Here is a 19948-nt window from a genome sequence, read left to right as displayed (position 1 = left end):
ATGCAGGGAGAACGATGTGAGACTTGACCCCGGCACTCCGGGATCATGCCCTATGCCAAAAGCAGATGCTCAACTGCTGAGCCACCCAGGCATCCCTCTTGCTGCACTTTAAAAAAAAAAAAAAAGACTTTATTTATTTATTTGAGGGAAAGAAACAGAGAGAGACTATGAGTAAGGGGGAGGGTCAGAGGGAGAAGCAGACTCTCCACTCACCGGGGAGCCCCATGTGGGGCTTGATCCTGGTACCGTAAGATCATGACCTGAGCTGAAAGTGGACAACTAACCCACCCCCTTGCTGCACTTTTGTAAATAACCAGGCCAAGTTTAATGAAATTAGGCTCACAGCATAAACAAAGTAGTCTTACTTTGGTTATCTTTTATAGAAATGGGGGTGAGGTGATTGTAGGGAAAAATTCTCTGTTTCAATGGAAAATTATAACTTCTTATGTATGTTTAGTATCTTTGAATTATTTTCATCTCTTTGTAAACTGGATCTTGCATCTTTCTGCATTTTGTCAGTGATTAAGGTTTCCCATTATCTCTCATCCTTTTGGTTTAGTGTCACTGAGAACTAAAATCCGAATGCCCAGATCCTTATCTAAAAAAGCCCTGAAAGCTGAAGCTGGATGCATCCATGGTCTGCTCTGAACAACAGCCGTGACTGTGACACTGATGTATACGCCATCAGAAGAGACACTCAAACTACAAAACAGGAAATTCATTGGATCCCCACTATTTGTTTTCACTTTATCATCTAAGAATGTTTCAAGACTTTCATCTAGAAATCTTGATTCCCTGACTTCTGGATTCAAAAATTGAGTTTAGAGTTTGTTCTAACCATTAAACTTTGTTTTTATTTTCTTTCCACAGAAATGCCCCCTCATTAAATGCTTGAATGCTCACATCCTATCAAGGCCTCATTTAAGTGGGTGCCCTCTTCTCAACTGCACCACTGCCTCCAGAAATGAGACACAATTCTTTATCTGGACTGACCTATTCCCAGGACTGAGAGACTGTTCAGTAAGATATGGAGCAACGTACTTAGATTTGTTTTTTCTGCTTTTTCCAATCTTTGTTTTTTGGCTCCTTTACAGATCTCTTATCATACAACTTTTAACTCAGATCTCCCTCCCTAGCCACCAACATGATTTTTAATATACAAAGCTTCTTAAATTTTCAAATGGGGGAGTGAAGGGGTTTGGAGTATGCTACCCTCAAAATATGCCACTCTGACATAAGGGTTATTTTGAGCTAAAGGCAATGGAAAAGAAGCAGACACACGTTCTCTCTCTCTCTTTCTCTTTCTCTCTCTCTCTCTTCTTTCCTTCTCTACTAGAAAGGGAAGGGTGCTTTTTAATCATGGGAGATAACTCTAGGCTTTTATCAACTCAGAGACAACACTGAGTGGAATCTCCATAACAAACCTTACTAAAAAAACCCTTATCTTCCATTAGTTTCCCTATACATTTATCTTCCCACAGTTTGCCACCTCTAAGAGCTTAAGACCCCTATTCCTTTGTCTTGTCACTTCTTTAAAAATTTATTCTTTGTCTAGATATTATATAAATCCCAAGATCTAACCACCCTATTGGGTTACTCATCACTTAAGTCTTCCACTGCACGTATTAAGAAGATTCTGTTTTTCGTGTTAATCTTGTTTTTATCAGTCTAATTTCCAGAGATTTAGTTAGAGATTCTCACAGGGTAGAGGAAGAATTTCTTTCTCTCCTACAATTCCAAACATAATGTCTGAAGTATACTGACAGCAAGTTTTAAAACATTGAGAAATCCAAGATAATATTCACACTCTGGAAAAATGAGTAGTTTGAGGTACTGATATATAAGATGGATATTGAAAATAGAGTAAGGTGAAAGATATAATATTTGTAAATACATATTGGTGCATTGCGATTTATCCTTTAGAAAATATTCTTTTATCCTTCTAACATGTCAGAGAAGGGGCAACTATCTGATGCTTTTAACAAAAATAATGACCTTGACAAACAAGAGAGAGCAGGGAAAGAGAGGAAAAGGAGGATGAAAAAAAAAGAGAATAAATTTATTAAATTTCTTTAATATATCAACAAGAATGCCTAATCATGAAAGTGACAGATCATAGAATTTCTTCCTTAATGTAGAGAAGATGTTTCGTTTTCAAATACATCATGAAGCTTGGAGTCATATGATAGGAGGAGGAAATGGCATAGAGAAATAAAAGAAAAGCCTGCTCCTTGTCATTTAAGGGATAGTAAAAAAAAAAAAAAAGTAAAAAAAGTAAAAAAAGTGGAAAAAACAGTAATAAAGATAAAGATGGTAGAGTGTCAGACTCCTGAGCCCAAATCTTGCTTCTTTAGCTGAAGCTGCAAGTGTGCTATAGATATTTAAGGCAACATTGAGAGAAGAGGGATTCTTGTCTCTCTCCCTGATGGTGCTCTGAGAAAAGCACGTAGTGTGAAACACGTTCTTTCCAACGGGGAGCTGCTGCATTCCAGGGTGGGATGGAATGGCCAAGCATAGAGTATTCTCTAGCCTCAGTGCCCACATGGCAGGAATGCTGGTGGAAAACCCGTGGGCCACCTTGGTGAAAGTTCAACATGAATATGAGACAGGTTAGCCATCATCCCTGCGCCTTGATAAAGACAAGAGAAGTTAGACCAAAGACGTAGGAGGTTCTCCAAGTTCTACAGGAGGTCCTTGTAGAATGCCCAGAGATGGGCCTGCATCGGTCATTTGTTTGTATCCTCCTTCCTGCCAGTACAAACCCAAGGATTAGCAGGGTGCCTGGAGAATCTCTCCTGGCCAGTGTACAAGATCCTCTAACCCTTCAATAGCCCAAACACCATCTAAGGAAGGGTCAAAGTAAGGAGAGAAAATGAGGAAGCTAATTTTTTTTTTTTTAAGCAGGTAAATCTAGAGAAATTAAATCATTGGCTCAGGCTGTGTTTGGACTAACTTTAGTATGTCTGTACTTTCTACTACTTAGTATGTGGAGGCTAGTGAAATAGATAAGAGCTGTTTTATAAAATAATGGCATTACATTTGCATGGCACATCTGAATATACTGTGAGGCCACTGAAGTATTGACCACAAAGCCAGTTGCATAACATTTATTACTACTGCTAAAACATACCAAGTCTAAAAATGTATGGTAGGCAATGGCACTCAGTTTTCAGAACCATTTCAAAATTTTTTGCTTTGGGGTAAGTTTGGAGAGAATAAAATCTCAATGTTGGCTAAAAAGAGAGAAATCTAGCTGGGTTTCAAAATAATTAAACTGGTCAACCAGCTCTAAGATATTAACAGCTGCTATTTTAATCACTAATGAGATAGTCAGTTCCTATAAACCGGGAGATGGACCAAAAAACATGGGCTTGGTTTTCCTTTCATTTTAAATCAGTTCACTGGAGAAGGGCTATCCTCTATCTTAGTGCCGTCACTCTGCAAGCTGCTGATAACCTGTGGCAGACAGGGAACACTACTGTATCACCGTGACACATATACACAGAGGAGGAAGCACATTGAGTTTAATGGTTATTAACAAAAACAGACACAATGCAGACCTAAGAAATTATTTCTGGGCACTCTAATTTGCAGGACTCACCTGACTCCTAACAGATAAATACATAAATAGGAAGGGTAACTACCTTTTGGATATATTTGAAATGTGCTCCTCAAACATTTTACAAACTCCTTTATGGTTTTTCAAAAGCCATGTGTTCCTGAAATTAACATTCTGATCTAATGGATGTGACGTTGGTCTTGCAGTACAGTTCTCTGTCATTACTTTTTTATTCATTATTTTCACTTGATATAACTGCATGAATGGCACAGGAGACTTGGCAGGGCTCGAATAATAAAATACCCAGTTAACAAGAACTACGCAATGTAATGATGTCTAAATGTATCTCCTTTTAAAGCAACAGACAGTCCAGCAGAGATATTTTCGTCTGTTTCAGTTGTATTCAAGGCAAGTTTATTTTCCAGTGGGTTAAAAATCTCAAGGAAGAATAAGGGAACAATTATAAATTGTTGACTAAGTTAATAATAAAATAGTCAGTTGGAGAAGTATGATTCTAAGGATTACTAGCAATTTATCCCAGCGTTTCCAAGGCATATTTTCTTTAAATATTTTGTATGTACCTCTACTACAGCAAATAATATATTATATTGAAATTACTCATTACACAGCTGTTTCTATAGGTAAATGTAGGCATGTTTTGGACAGGGACAGTTTTTACAGTCTTATGATGATGCTGTCTGGCATTCAATCAATGCTATTGAATGATAACGAATGATATTTTACTCTGTTAGAATGGAAAACAACGAAAGTGAATCAAATTGGAATACTATTGCATAATTTTAAGAGCTTATTCAGATAAAAAGTTTTGGGATAAATAGAATATAGTATTTCCTAGGCTTGAGCCTAGAATGGGATTAATGGAGAAGAGTACAGTTTATAAAACATGATTTAAGAGGCCATTTTGATTTCCTCCCCATTTTTAAAATCAGATATCTCATAATAAAAACTGTAGTGAACATATCTACAGATCTTCCTCTGTAGTCCCTTGCAGTTTCCTCCCTTATTTTGCCTCATCATTACAAAGCTAGAACACTCCTGGAGAGGAAGACCTCTTACTCTACCTTCATCTAGGACTATTCATGCATGCTCAAAAAAATACTGCAGAAATTTGAAGGGAAAAATCCAATCTCTCCCCACCCGATTCCCTGGATATTAGGAAGCTTTTTTTTTTTTTTCCAGCTGAAATGAAACTAAGGTAATTGAAAAGTAAGAAACTTTGCAAAAGCTTATTACTATAGTGATGTAGAGACAGGCCCAATAATGAGTACTTTGTGTTTCTACGGGATGGTTGGTAGGGAGGCTGCCCCGGTTCTGGTCTCCCTGAGAAGTCAGATACAATTTTGCACTGGGGCCGCAGTGGTTTTCTCTTTGGGGTCCCAAAGCTAGGGAACAGCATAAGAAAAGGTAAGAGTGGAATCCGGCCTTTGAAGACTGAGAGAAGGAAGAAGGACAGAACAGGTAAGCGCCCAGTTGGATAAGAGAACTAAGGGGATGGAGACAGGGTTGGGTTAATGGGCTACTTTTAACAAGTGGGTTTTTAGAGGAATTAATGCAAAATATGTTTCTAAAAGCATTTTTGTTTCACCACCTAAAGAGATCACACATTTTAGTATCATACTTAATCTATGTAAAAGCAGAAACATATTTTAAAAGTTATCCTTTCATGAGCCCATCTGTGGCTTATCAGAGGACTTGCCTGACCGCAGAAGTAGATGCAGGATGATACTGAGGAACTACATCAAACTATTTTAATTTTATTCAACACTATTTTTCCCCAAATTGTGAAGATGCTGCAAAAATGAGCAAAATTTATGAAGTACTAATCTGTTATGTGCGACAGCCTAAATTTAGTTTTAAAAATTGAACTTCACTATTTTTCAATCACCTATATAAAGCCTAGGTACTTGAAAGAAAAAAAAATATACATTTAAAAAATCCTCTAGCCTCTGCCCTTCAGGAGTTGGTTTTCAACAATGTATTAGGTAAAGGCTAGGAACTTGAAAGGCAGAGATATAGCCCTCTAGGAGTGAGAGAGAGACAAAGAAAGCAACAATTATGATAAAATAGGATAAGCACTATGATAAAAGAAGCCCAAGGTATTGCAGCATCAGGGAAGAATGGCTTCCAATTCAGCTAAACTCCTTTTTTTTCTCAGCAATGTATTAAAATGCCAGTTACTACATCTTATATAAAAAGCTTCCTATTTTTGAGGATTTGAACGCAGAGGTTATTAATTCTCATTGAATGTCAGCATCCCTTGAGGACATTTTGAAAATATAGCTATGTTCAGACTCTCAGGTGAGGCAGAAATCTAGAGATTTCTAGAAATTTAATTGTTCTTGGGTCAAGACAGAGCATCAACACTTAAAGGAGAAAAAATAATCTGCCAACTGTTTTTGCTGTGCAGTTAAGGCTCAGAACCAGTTCCTTCTCCAGGTTTTCCTGATTATTATGCAAAATTTTAAAAGAGAATCATTGAGGGTTAGAGTTGCTTCCTATAAAATTTCATTTTAAGAGATGAACAGATTGAGGAGAGGGTCCTGAAACCAAAATTGGGGTCACGAGGTTAAACAAATTCAGGATAGGACATGTAACATTAACAGAGAAAGGCAACGTCATGCTGCAACTAAATTCATTCTCTGAAGACTTATTAGCAGGCAAAGAAAGTCAATGAGCAATGTAAAAAATGATTTAAGCCCTGCCACTGCCATTCTATCTGGGGGCAAGCTCTGTCAAAGACTATTTAGTGCTTCGCCCTAGTGCCACAAACTTATCACCATCTGTTCCTTTTGTACGTTCCTCTCGTTCTGCTGAAAGGAAATGCTTCCCACTATATTATTAGGTTTCCTATTATACACATCCCATACTGTGGTTTGAATATCAGAGTTTTGCAAGTAAAAAGCAGCATATTTGCCCTCCAAATGTCCTCACAACTCCCAGGACTTGTTAATTTCCAGAGCATCACTGATTTTCAACTTCTGGGATTTCCCTGAAACATGTGGAAATGGGAGAAAAGATTTTGCTGAAGCTCACAAGCATACCTACATTCTGACCCAGACTATTTTTGTTTCTACACCTCTGTCAGGACACCTGTTATGATTTTAAGAGAACTCTTATTAGAACATCTGTTTCAGTTGCTCTGTTCTCTGGAGAAAATACATTTATTAGAGAAGATATCTGTGTTTGATTTTCTTTTTTTTTCAGATTATTTATTTATTTATTCATAGAGATACAGAGAGAGAATGAGAGGCAGAGACACAGGCAGAGGGAGAAGCAGGCTCCATGCAGAGACCTGATGCAGGACTTGATCCAGGGTCTCCAGGATCACGCGCTGAGCCGCAGGCAGTGCTAAACCGCTGCGCCACCGGGGCTGCCCCTGTGCTTGATTTTCAAAGTTGAATTTTTTCTCCCACAAAATGTTGCAAGGAAAATTTTGAGTATATTGATGCAAATGGGGAAAATCCTGGCCTCATACTTATTTAGACATCATTCTGGTGGCACTCTAAAATTCAATTTCTCCTTAGAGAAGTAACACTAACAGAGAGAACACAGGTCTGGGGAACCCACAGTGTGGGCACAACCTATTGCCAGCATTGCATTTTGTTTTGTCCTTGGATAAAGTATAATTTTTCATTAACCAAGCTTCCACATCTATAATTGGGAAATTTTTCCTTTTATTCCACTGAGATGATTTGGGAGTCTTCTTGCCACAAAACTAGGCTAAATAATATTGGAATGGCCCCTTCCCTAACTCAGTGCTATGCTTTACAAGCATACAAGACTGATTGCTCACATGCCAATATGATGATGAGTACTCATAAACAGAAAAAAAATGATAAAATGTATTCACTAACATTTCTGTTGCTTAAGGTTTATGATAGATAATAAATCTCTGAATAGAATTATGTGAGATAGAGAAAACACTTGACTGCTTCATTTATGCAGGGTTTTTATATACTCATTTTCAAAGGACAATGTGAAAAGTGAAGTGTCTAATAAGGTTACAGGGGCAGATTTTTTGTTGTTGTTGTTCACTAGGAAACATCTTGTTTGACTTCTCTTAACATTTTTCGGTAGATTACTATGGGGATTCTAAATTAATTTTACTAATTAAGAATGCTCTTGAATGAAGTAACCTTCACCCGCTGCTTGATATTTCTCTCAAAACATTTCAGGACCTGTAGGAAATTCATTTCAATGTGTCTAATCCCGGAAGCCATATTTCAAATGAAAAAACATCCCTATGTTACATACAAATCAGAAATATGATTGAACTAAAAGAGGTACAGGTGAGTCAAGAAAAGAAATATATTCATTATTAAAGGCATCACAAAGCATAGATTAAGTGGTCAATTAATGCATATGGATTGATTAATTGAAAGCAATGCCTCATTGTTCCACCAATCTTAAACTTTAGCATATTATTCCATCACTTTATACAGATGTTGATGATCAGAATAACAATAAAGGTGTTTGTTTTAGTTGATTGATATACCATTATTAATCTAGTGTCATCTTTCCATTTTATAAATGAGATTCCTGACACACAAAGAAAGGACTTTTTTCAATGTAACTGAGATCCTGTTGGTATCAGTATTAGAATTCCAGTCCTTTGGTTGCAATTTTATTGTCTCCCTATCATACAGGTCCTTCTATGTACCAAGCATTTACTAAATATTGTGGTGGGGTAAGTAGGGTGCAGAAGGTGGTGAAAGTATATCATAAAAAGACAAAGGAAGAGATTTCATGATTTGTCCCTTGAGGTTATTAAGATTTCATATTCACTGGTAGCAAAGAGCCATCAGTTTCACAAGCTGTTTGTATGACTAAGTGGTTGCCTGTTCAAGAAGAGAGTACTGGGCAACCCAGGTGGCTCAGCGGTTTAGCACCACCTTCAGCCCGGGCCTGATCCTGGAGACCTGGGATCAAGTCCCACATCTGGCTCCCTGCATGGAGCCTGCTTCTCCCTCTGCCGGTGTCTCTGCCTCTCTCTCTCTCTCTGTCTCTCATGAATAAATAAATAAAATCTTAAAAAAAAAAAGAGAGAGAGAGAGTACTTAGTGTATGTGGAGAGGAAGAGGAAAGGGGAGAGCAGACACTGACATGGTGAAAATCCCACATACTTTAAGCCTGATGCTTCTGGGGACCAGGGATAATGATAGGAAAATCAAAAGTATGATTAGTTTGTTGTTGTTGCTCTCACCAGTAATTCCTCCTTATAAACTGTATGATTTAAGGATGGGTACCATTCATTATATAAGGACAGTAAGGGAATTTTTATTTATGGGGTTTAGGAATTTAAGAGACAATTATATATAGTTGAAGGGGTAACTGAAAAACAAAGAGATACACAGATGTATTTCAAATATACCCTAGAAATTAAAAATGTGAACTCCTATTTTTAAAATATTTGGGAAACCATTAGAGTCAAGTTATAATGATGATAATAATAATAATTAATTATTCCACTGGTTCACCCACCTTTGTTCTTTGCACATGGGAGATATAGATATAGATAATCTGCAATGAATGAGTTAATTGAGTAAACCTATAGGTTATAGATTATTTACGTAAAACTTCAATTAAGAGATGATTCGGAGATAGGCATTGTTGGTTTCATAAAAATGTATTTCAAAAGGCTTTCCACAATATGTGCCATGATATTCTCATACACAAGATAGGGAGGTGTGAGCAGAATGCTAATCTGGCTAAGCGGAGGCAAAGCTGGTTGAACTACTGTATAAAGAGTGTGAGATTAGTGGATCAGTTTCACCCTGGCAAGAAGACCTCTGTTGGTGTGCCAAAGAGCTCTGTACTCAGCCATGTCTTGCTGAACATTATTATGAATGACTTGTATGAAGATGTAAAGAAAATCCTGTCATATTTGCAGATATTATAGAGCTAAAATCTATAAAACAGCATTAGAGTCTTAAAGTAAATGGACAGGCTGGAATGAGGGGCTGAAACTAATAGGACAGGATTGGTGTTCCGGGAAAGTCCGTATCTAGACTCAAGACAAAATTATAGAGTCAGCCTTTCACCATCTAATCCTGGTGTAAAAGGAATAAAGTCAATAATAACAGTGACAATTTTTATTTTAGGCCTTCTAAGTGTTTCTATGGTACATTTGATGCTTAAAATGGGGCTATGAAATAGTTATTATCATTCCCATTTTATAGATGAGAAAAATGAAAGCAAAGAAGTAAAGCTGCTTTCCGTGAGTCATAGAACTGGAAAGCAGAGAGGAGGTCAGGATGGAGAGCACAAGCCATCTAACTCAAGATACACTGTAAATTTACACAGAAATTCTGCCCTTAGGTTTCAAAAACCAAATACAGAAGCACAGGTTGCTAGAGGAGACATTGTTTAAAGGTCCCTAAGTGAAAGATTTCTGTGACAGGGTTCAACATGAGGTATCAGTGTTGCCAGAATGGTTAATGGTACCTCTAGCGGCACTTGTGGAGAAATTTATCTAGATCAAGAGAAATAACATTCTTGTTCTTCCATATGGTGTCATCCTGCTTCAAATTCATTCATCATCTAATTTTATGCTCTCCACACTTCCTGCATTTATATTGACATTGATAAAGGTACTCAACTCATTAATGAAGAGACAATAACGTAAAACAAAATACAGCACAACTTGAGTGCAATACACAAAATTTGAGAAAATTTGAGCAGTTATTCAATTAATCGAGTTGAAGATCGTAATCTAGATAAAGTGAAATTGAAGCTTGTGAACTGGTCCATTCATTTCTTTTTCAATCATATTAACATACAAGTACCACACTGTCATTCGGATCAACTGGATGATCTGGGATGACCTTCATGTTTCCCTAACAACCTGACCTTCTTTCCACATTCACTTCATTTGATCATATATAGTTCCTGTTTTTTTTTTTTTTTTTCTTTTTAGTGGAATGCTACTGGTTCAATTATTCAATTAATGGGAACTGGACCTACATTTAGTTGGCTTCCAAATACTCTAATTATACTAGATTAACAATTTTATCAGTTTTAGATTTGAATTTTAAATTCAGACTAGATTTTTAAATTCTCTGCAATCTACTTTTTAAAGATATTTTTAAATGCTCAAATTGCCCTGGCAGACTTTTCATACAAAATTACGAGGTTAAAAAAAAATTACGAGGTACATAGCTCATATTTTATGACATCAAACTTAAATATGTATGCTTTCTTAATATTCTGAAGATTGAGGGAAACTTCAATTCTGTAAACAAAATAATTTTAGAAGCTAATTTAAAAAAGATTCTGGAAGAAGAGTAAAAAAATTGAAGGCTCAACCCTTCCAACAAGAAAGTTGTACTACAGTCTATTTTGCCACTCTTATATATCTTTATTTTTGTAAACTAATGACAAATTATTTATACAATAGGAAAAGAAAACTTAAATACAGTGTTAGATTACTCATAGTATGCACAGAAGCTTCCTCTCTTGAATCATGTCTCAAGTTGTTTACCTTCAGTCTTTGTTCCCTCCTGATAAGCCAACAGTCATGTTCAGTACACATCTTGCAGATATCGGAACTAGTTATTTTTGAGGCCCATTCATTTATATAATGAACTTCAGAAACTATACATTAAGCAGAAAAATTAAGTACAATAGTCTATTTTTAATCATGAAGACAATACTAATTATAATTCTCCAGATAAACATACATAATTATAGTAATTACAATTCAACAATAACTCACTGGTACTTACTATTATAAACTCATAAACTATTATTCAGTACCCTATAAAATTCAAAATCTAATTGAAAGTGCTAGTTTAGCATAATTCCCACAAGCCATCATTCTTTAATATTCTGGAATGAATGAGGTTTTGGTTGAGCTATTAATTGATACTGACAAGCAATAACCACTGGAATGAAACTGCAATTATGAGTGGCAATTAATCACATTTGCTGTCATCTCTGGTGTCAAACAAAATTCAATAATATTCTAAATAGTTTTTAAAAGTTTATACCTTTTATGTTTCAATTTACTTAATGGAAACCAAAAGCAGTTTCCTGGGATAATCAAGTGACACTCAAATTGTATTTATGTAAAATATGAATATTACATTTTCTTAGTTTAAGAAGCTTTTGTTTTCCTTCTGAAATTATTTTCAGCATTAATCTGTGTTTTTGCAGGCTAGGAAAATCTCCTTATGCTCCAACCCCTACCTGCATTATCCCAGCACATCTTTTTGACTCATAGATCACCTTTGGACATGGCCAAAATTGCACGTGTAGTGAAACTCCTGGGAGCAGGAACTTTAGTAAGCATCATTAAGAACTTGAGATCATTTGAGAGGGATCTTTTAGAAGGTTCAATTGATCAATGTCTCTTTGAATTGGGGAAAGGAGGTAGAAGGATTTAATTTCCTTTCCTTCATTTTTTTTTTCTAATTAACACGGCAACTAGCAATGTTCTTTCTCTGACCTATAGCATTCATACACAGCATCATTTACCCAAACCTGTCTGTTCAAAAGTCACTGGAGGGCTCCTTAGGCACTAATGCTGTGACCTTCGGATTGAAATATAGCAACGTATTTGTTCTAAACCAAGCAAGATCACCTATTAGATGACTACTTCAAGGATAATATTAGCAACAAAAGAGCCAATCCCAGATAAATGAAGCACTTTAGACAAAGTGGAGGTTGTGACCTTAACAGGCAATATCTACCAGATATTTAAGCAGATACACAGGCTTACTTCAATATTCATGAATCCCAATTCTTGTTTGCTCAGTGAGAAATGTCTACAAGGAAAAAGTCTTGTTTCGTTTTACATGCTTACAGTTTGTGGCAAGTTTAATGTACTGAGATAGTTAATCCTCAATAAACTAAGAAAAGAAATAAAGCATCTGTTCACTCTAAGCTCCAAATTTGAAAAATGTTTTCTGGAAGGGTCTTCCATAAAGCTGAAAATGCCAACAACTTAAAAATAAAAAAGGATTTATGTGCTATAATTAAAAACTTGAATAGACAGAGCAAAGTTACTTATTTAGAAATATTTCTAAATGCATAGCATTTATATATGTTTCAGAGAATGTTAGTAAAGTGAAGGGACTTACTAGCAAGCAGACACTTAGAGAAGAAAAGAACATTATACTAATTGCTGACACTTGCTAATAATGTAAATAGAATGACTTTCACTTTAATTATTCTGTTTTTTTCCCTTTACTTCTGTTTCTGCTAATTGCATTTATGCTCATTATTGACTTACAATAACATAAAGAGGTAATGGTCAAGACTTAGATTTCATGCTGTTCGAAAGCTGCCTCAATATAATATGACCTTTTCTTCCTTGGTATTTACGGTTCTGACACAGCTATGTTCTGGCATCTTTTTGTTTGTTTCTTTCAAAAGTTATTTAAGTTCTACTCTGATTTTGGATTCGTTTCTTTGTCTTCCTTTTTCCTGCTGTTTTCATAATAGTAGTTTTATAAAATTTCAAGTGTATAGAAAATTTCAAACTACTCAGTTAGCAGGTCAATTATTTTCAGTTGTCTATCGTACGTCTTGACTAACTCATATTGGTAGATTTTCTACAAAAAACCTTGTTTAAGTTCAGATGTGCAGCAAGAATAGTACTGAAATTCTTATTGTTAATTAGAATTGCAATTTGCTCTTGATCCTTGAAAAGTTAGGGTTAAAAAAAAATCTTGTTCCATAGCTTGGAACTTTGGTATCTGAACTGAAGCCTAATCTAAGTACATGCTCAAGGCCCATATGCTTCCAGAAGAAACTTTGCAGCACATCTTTGTGTTAGGTGCTCTGGTTAAGATCCAAGTAAGATTTCTCTTCTTTCCCACTTAAGCACCAATTATGTCTTTGTCTGACAGTTGCCCTTCAGTCAGAAACACAGAATTTTCACAATAGAATCTTCTATTTGCCCTCTCTAGGCCTATTAAATGCCTGCCAGCAAAAAGTGTTATTTAATAAATAGCGTTAAGGGAAATCCCGTTCCTATGTGATCTGAGCTCCAGTCTTGTGTCAAGTTACATGACTGGAAAGGTGCACATCTGAATGATATGTGATTCTCCCACTATAGAATCACTGATACAGAATTACACTTTCATGTTACTGCAGAGCAATTACAAAGCAGATACAAGAAATATTATGCCAAGAATTCTTTTGTGCTTTCTGTTGAAGCTCCTATCTGCTATGTTGTTTAATGTCTCCTATAAAAGTCTCTTTTCCTCCTATGGTGAATTTCTTTTACACTGTGATACCTAGGAGAAATGAATCTCTTGAAGAAATAGAATGCTTCCTTTCACGGGAATGAGAATTATGTAACTTAACATTTTCTAAAATAGTTTTAAAAGAAAATTATTGTGGAGGATGTTATTATGTATGAAAAGTGAAAAAGTCTATGCCTGTGAATCTAAATTTGTTTAACAATTGAACCAAGATTCAAAAATTGAAGAGGTTTCTTTTTTAACTGTAGGATGTCCTCAAGACTTTGATTTGCTAATATGTACTCTGAGTCTCTAACAGGGAGATTTAACAGCCACATATCCCAGCTCACTGAAACATATAACCCTTGTTTTCAGAGCACGATTAAAATCTTTCCACATAATTAAAGAACTAAAGAAAAATCTAAATGAATGCCATTTAGATTTGAATGCCAGGATCACACTTTCTTGCATTCCTTTTGACCTAACTGCTAAGAAGCAGAAAGCTAAATACACCACTCAATCACAATATCCAAAACACCGCTTTAGTTAATATAATTCCTCCATCACATTAAAAATTATAACGCTCTTATCATTATCCACTACAAAATCTTAGAAGCAATAAAGTATAAATGCATGAAACTTTAACATTTATAGCATTATTGAAAACACTGTGAAAAACATGCATAGGGACAGTGGTTTTCAAAAATCAGTTTACTCATCATCACTGTCACTATCATTTCACTTTATTTAAAATATGAAACTTCAAGAATGATCCCTTTGTTCAAGTGATAGGGGGAGCTTCATACATCCTTGAGATGGCCTTGGATTATTAAAACCAAATAAAAATTCCATGCATAATAAGAGACAACTCCTATATTTAAATCAAAGGGTTACATTCTTTGACCATTATTTAAAAAAATAATCAGGTATTATTGTATTGTCTATAGTCTTGCAGATTAATTCTAATTCTTATTTTTTTAAGTTGTAAAATACGGTTTCCTAATCATCAAAGCCACTATCCTAATATCAATTTAATATTAGCCACACTCTTCAGTTTAAAAAAAAAAATCAGATTTTATTCAAGGAAGGGGGCACCATTCCCCTTTAATTCAGGCTCTTTACAAGTACTATTTCAAATCTGTGTCCACATAAATCACCAAAGAGCTTGTTAAAAATGTAGATTCTATGGGTCATTTCCCAGAGACTCTGATCCAGAGTCCTGGAATCTCCATAGTTAACAAGTACCCCCAAGTGAGATGGTGGTTTATATTCAAAAAATTGCTTTTGAAGAGATTGCTGCCATGTGAGAGAAATTTTAGTTGTACTTAATTTCCTTTCCATTCCAAAAGGGCCTAGACACTAGTGTTACTTGGGAAAGGACTTAAAGTTCACTCAGTACTTCAGCACAGGAATGCCCGCCCTTCCTTCTAACTGCCAGTCCGTCCACACATAAGCAGTGCATTTAGTTCAGCCTGGACATATGAGTCTGGACCCAGCAATGTTGTTAACTAGTCGTGTGGCCCAACCAGCAAACCTCATAACTTTACTTCATGTCATTCAAATAGAAGACTGGATTACATCATTCCAAAAATCACAATCAGTTTCAAAGTTCTGGCAATCAGTAAACTTAGATTTTTCTTTTTTCTTTTCTTTCTATGTTATTTTTTCTAATCTGTAGGTTTTCAAAATGAGCTTTAAGGGTAGGTTTTATTACTGTTGTTTTGTTTTTGTTTTTGTTTTTTTTTTTCTGATAACCTGACTTGTCTTTTTCAGAATACCACACATTGTCTCCATTTTCTTTCAGAGATAAGACATAAAAAAATATAAAAAATTTGAGAACATTGTGACTTCATCTGGAACTCAGTATTACTCCTCTTGACCTCACTTGGTAAGTCCACTGGGCCAGACTAAAAGGTTTACAGTTCGAAGCAACAAACATAGCAATAACAACAAAGAATGTGATTGAATGTATTGAGAGTTTCCCCCCTTTTTTCTTGAACTGGCAAAGTAACTGAATGTAGGTACTGCTTTATAGTTTGCAAAAGATGTAGACTGAATATACAACTACTGTGAAAGTGACACCAGCAAATAAGGTTGATTCTTCCTTTCTTAGGATGAAATTTTAACACATGCTCTACTTGGCCTCCAGTCAAGCCAGTGATCTCTGTTTATGTGGAACAGAAAAGTCCATAATGATCCTTTGTTTTAAGTGAGTTAAATAAAGCAACACTTTGTCTTCTATACCATCTTTGAAGAAAAAACAACAAGCATCTGTCACCTGTGGGGTGAAGTGTTGTCCACAATCACCTTGATAATCAGTGTGGGGCTATGGCTAGAGCACAGGCTTCTCTGCTCCTGTGTTCTGTCCTCTAAACAAACAAAACAACAAAACAAAACAAAACACCCCAACAAACAAACAAAACAGGTGCCGCCCTGTGTCCTGACAAGTATTGGTTTGTTCTTGATATCCAAGATAAAATGTTTCTCTGTTTTACTAAAACTTTTAGACCTAAGCAATTTAGGTATTAAATAATACATATAAAATCTAACATTTCAAGCAGGTATAATAACTTCCATTCTGTAGCCACGTATTTTATTACTTTGCATTAAGATGACATGGTTTTAGGTGAGAAGGTAAAAATATCCGTAACTTCTTACTAGAAAAGGTGAAATTCTTGGCAACAAAGAATACTTGTTGATCAATATTTGTAATTCATATAAGTATACAATATAAGGTGTTTAAAATGTCTTCAATCCGTCTCCAAACTCACTTCATAATTGACTTTGGTATACAAATAAAATTAGAAAAAAGGGAGAAAAAAGTCGTGTATGTTATATAGAGAGCTAGCTTATACCACCACCGATTCTGGAAGTAGATTCTACATTATTCTACAATTAGAGTTATCTGCAATTTTTAGCCAAATGGCTCATTTTAAGGGATGAGCTCTAGAATATGCAGAACTGAACCTTGGCCTAATCCAAGAGCATATTTCCTCATTCCTCCCTAAGTGTCACCTGTAAAAGTGGCACACTATTACCTACAGAAACCTTATACCCAGTAAGGAGTAAATCAGTTTTGCCACAAGAGAACAATTATTCCTAAATGGCAGCCTGAAGAGAAGCATACCTATAATAACCATTCCTCACTGAAATTGCAGTATAGGAAAATGTCCCAAGTACGGGCATCATGGATTAGTGAAGATGAGGATGGCCAGTCTATTTACTGTCTGTTTCTGCAATGCTTTCATGATTATTCCCTCACTGTCTTCCCTCTAGACTTGAAGAAAGCAGTGAGATTTTTGAGTTTAAATATTTTGATCACAATAAAACCATTTTTATTAAAATAAAACTTTTAAAGACTGGAATTTATGAAAGATTCTAAAAAGACTTCCTTATGCTACTGTAATCTCCCCGTGGCATCCTTATATTACATTTTTAATATTTCCACTCGCATGCTTGACAATAATTGTTTCTAAAAAATTGTACTCCCCACAATCGTGCATTATAGATAGAAAAATTTAGAAGTAGAGCTTTTTCACATTAAAGAACTTTAAATGCTTTATTCAGTTCTTATAAGAATGGTTAGCTTCTTCTATTCCACTGCCTCATTTGTGCTAAATTTTAAGCATTGTGATTAAACCATATTCTTTTTATCTAACCTCTGAGTAGGTGAATCTTCCATAATTATTATTTAAAATATATTCTAGATTATGTTATTGAGCGCTTCCACATAGAGAGATTTTTCTTTTCATTACTTTTCCCTCAGATTACCAATGAAAATGTAAAAGCTGCATTGTATTATGTTATGAAAAATGGTGATTTACAAATAATTGGTATTTGGCCTTGGTCCCTTCCACACTGTCCCTGGGAACCATGGAATAATCCTTGGAGATTCCATCCTGTTGAATTAGTTCATATTTGACTGATGTCAATAACTAGAGAATGGCTCAACATGCATTCAAAGAGTCTGGTATTTCATTATCGTCACGGAGTCATTGTGCATGGTGGTATAATCAAAATCCATTCAGACTCAGATGATTATTCAATACACTTTCGAAGGATTCCTTTCTCCTTTCATCCTTTGTACATTTCCCAAGGAAATAGGATATATCAACACACCATATGGTAAATGGAATCAGTCATAGCACCACATTGTATCTTCTATCATATGCTATTTCACAATATGACATGCTCAAGTTCTTTTCTGATGAACACTGTAACTCCTAATATAGATTTGGCAATAGCTCTTGCTTCTTCCCCTTTCATAGTCATCCCTGTCATTGCTATTAGCCTATTTTTATGTCTGAATAAAAGCCTGTGTTTCTTCCTGAAATGCAGCTTTTTTATAACAGTGTATAAAAGTAAAATGTAAGCAAAAAGATGAAATAGCTCCAGATGTGGTAATTCAGTGACAAGTAGTTGAGCTATACACTGGTAAGAAGAAAAAAAAATGCCCATAAAAGATTGGATTTTACTTTATCCTAGAAACACATAGTGGAAACAACGGGGACTTTGCAGTTCTTTCATGGCTTATGACTCACTGTGTGACCTGGGGGGATGTTAGTTCTGAAATTAGAAAGATAAGAACACTCATTCCATGACACTGCAGTGAAATTTATGTAAGATCATGTGTGTAAAGTTCCCAAAGCACAGTGCCATGGCACAAAATGTAAGTGTGCTACACTCAATAGCTTTCTTGTTCTTATGCCTTCTACACTTCCTATGCTTCCTGAAGATTTCCCAGATAGATTGGATATAAAATGTGAATTTGAAAACTGAAGCCTACACATAAGTCTTTCATGTACTGTCATGGCATAGTTCAGTTAGTTGAAAGATAAGCCTGTCATACAAATAATCACTCAGCATGTTATGTTATTATCATGTCACCTATTTTAAGGTAGAAGATTCAGAAGATAGGCCTATGCTTCTTACCCTATGCTTCCTTGCCCTATACCATGCATGTAATTATTTAATAAAAGTTATATGATGAGTTGCATATTTTGTATGGTGACCAAATGACAGAACACGTAAAGAAATATTATTAAAGAACACAAGAAATTAGCTCAGGGTACTAAAGGTACAAAATACCTTTCAAGTAAGTCAAAGGAAAATTTGATTCTCAGTATAGTTTTACATTTTGATGAGGAGAAAATAGAGGATAGATCTAAAGTAATCTTCAAGCAAATAAATAAAATGTCTTCTATGAAAGATTTGCTGTGAGCTTCATGGATTAGCAATGAGAATCAAGTGTGAAATATAACTTTCTAAAATATTACATATTCTCATTTCATACACTCATTTTCTTCACATCAGCCTTATAATCTAAGGGGAGAGAAAAGGACAAAACTAAAGGTATGTATGTCAAGGGGGCAGACCACAGGAATATTATTTGCATTATATCGGTTCCTGAAAGTACTGGTTTTACAATTCTTAGTGTTATCTTGATCTGTTATCTAATCATTTAACACTCGGTTCATCCAGCCACTATGTCCTGAGCATGCCTTCAGTGAGCTGACACCAGGCCAGGTGCTTCTCTGTTTAAGGATATTGTCTTTCTTCTCAATCACTCTTACAGGTTTATTATGAACAGGGTGGCATGTTCCAATTATTTAACAACTTGTACCAAGTAGGAAATAACTATTTAGAAAGGATATTTCTTAAGCATTTACTACATATTAGGAATGATACTAAATGTTTATATACATTAGCGTCATGTATTCCCTTAACCAGCACAATGTAAGTACTACTCTTACTCCCATTTCAAACCGGAAAAAACTGAGATTCAGAGACATCACTTGCTCAAAGTCATATATTTGCAGGTAGAAGGGCCAGAACTAGAATCTAGGCCAGTGACATAGATCCCACAGAAGAAAATCTGTACTCTGGTGAGTCATGGTACAGCTTTTGCCTCATGGATGCCCTTATTTTTTGACATTTTTCCTGCACAGTTGTTGACTAAATGTACCATATAATTATGCCTCTCATATCTGTCCTTTTACCTTCTTTTCAATCACTAGGAAAAGTGATTGCAAAATTTGTTTTCTGAATTTCAGAAAATTGCATCAGCTTAAGTGTTCAGAAAAAATGCCTTGATGATTAAGAACTTCATATCCATAGTTATAGTTCCAAAATTATAAGTTTAAATTGGGCCTGAGGAAAAGATCTGCCAGGGAATTAGAGC

At 35.5% G+C, this 19948-nt stretch overlaps 1 protein-coding gene across 2 annotated transcripts in view; it reads right to left on the bottom strand.

Moving 5' to 3' along the window:
- The window catches only part of B3GALT1 (beta-1,3-galactosyltransferase 1), a 504607-nt gene that overhangs the window by 254731 nt on the left and 229928 nt on the right, over positions 1-19948 (bottom strand). The window lies entirely within an intron of this gene.

The sequence above is a fragment of the Vulpes vulpes genome, chromosome 3, assembly GCF_048418805.1.
Source record: "Vulpes vulpes isolate BD-2025 chromosome 3, VulVul3, whole genome shotgun sequence".
NCBI classification, from domain to species: domain Eukaryota; kingdom Metazoa; phylum Chordata; class Mammalia; order Carnivora; family Canidae; genus Vulpes; species Vulpes vulpes.
This window is presented reverse-complemented; position numbering and strand designations above follow the sequence as displayed.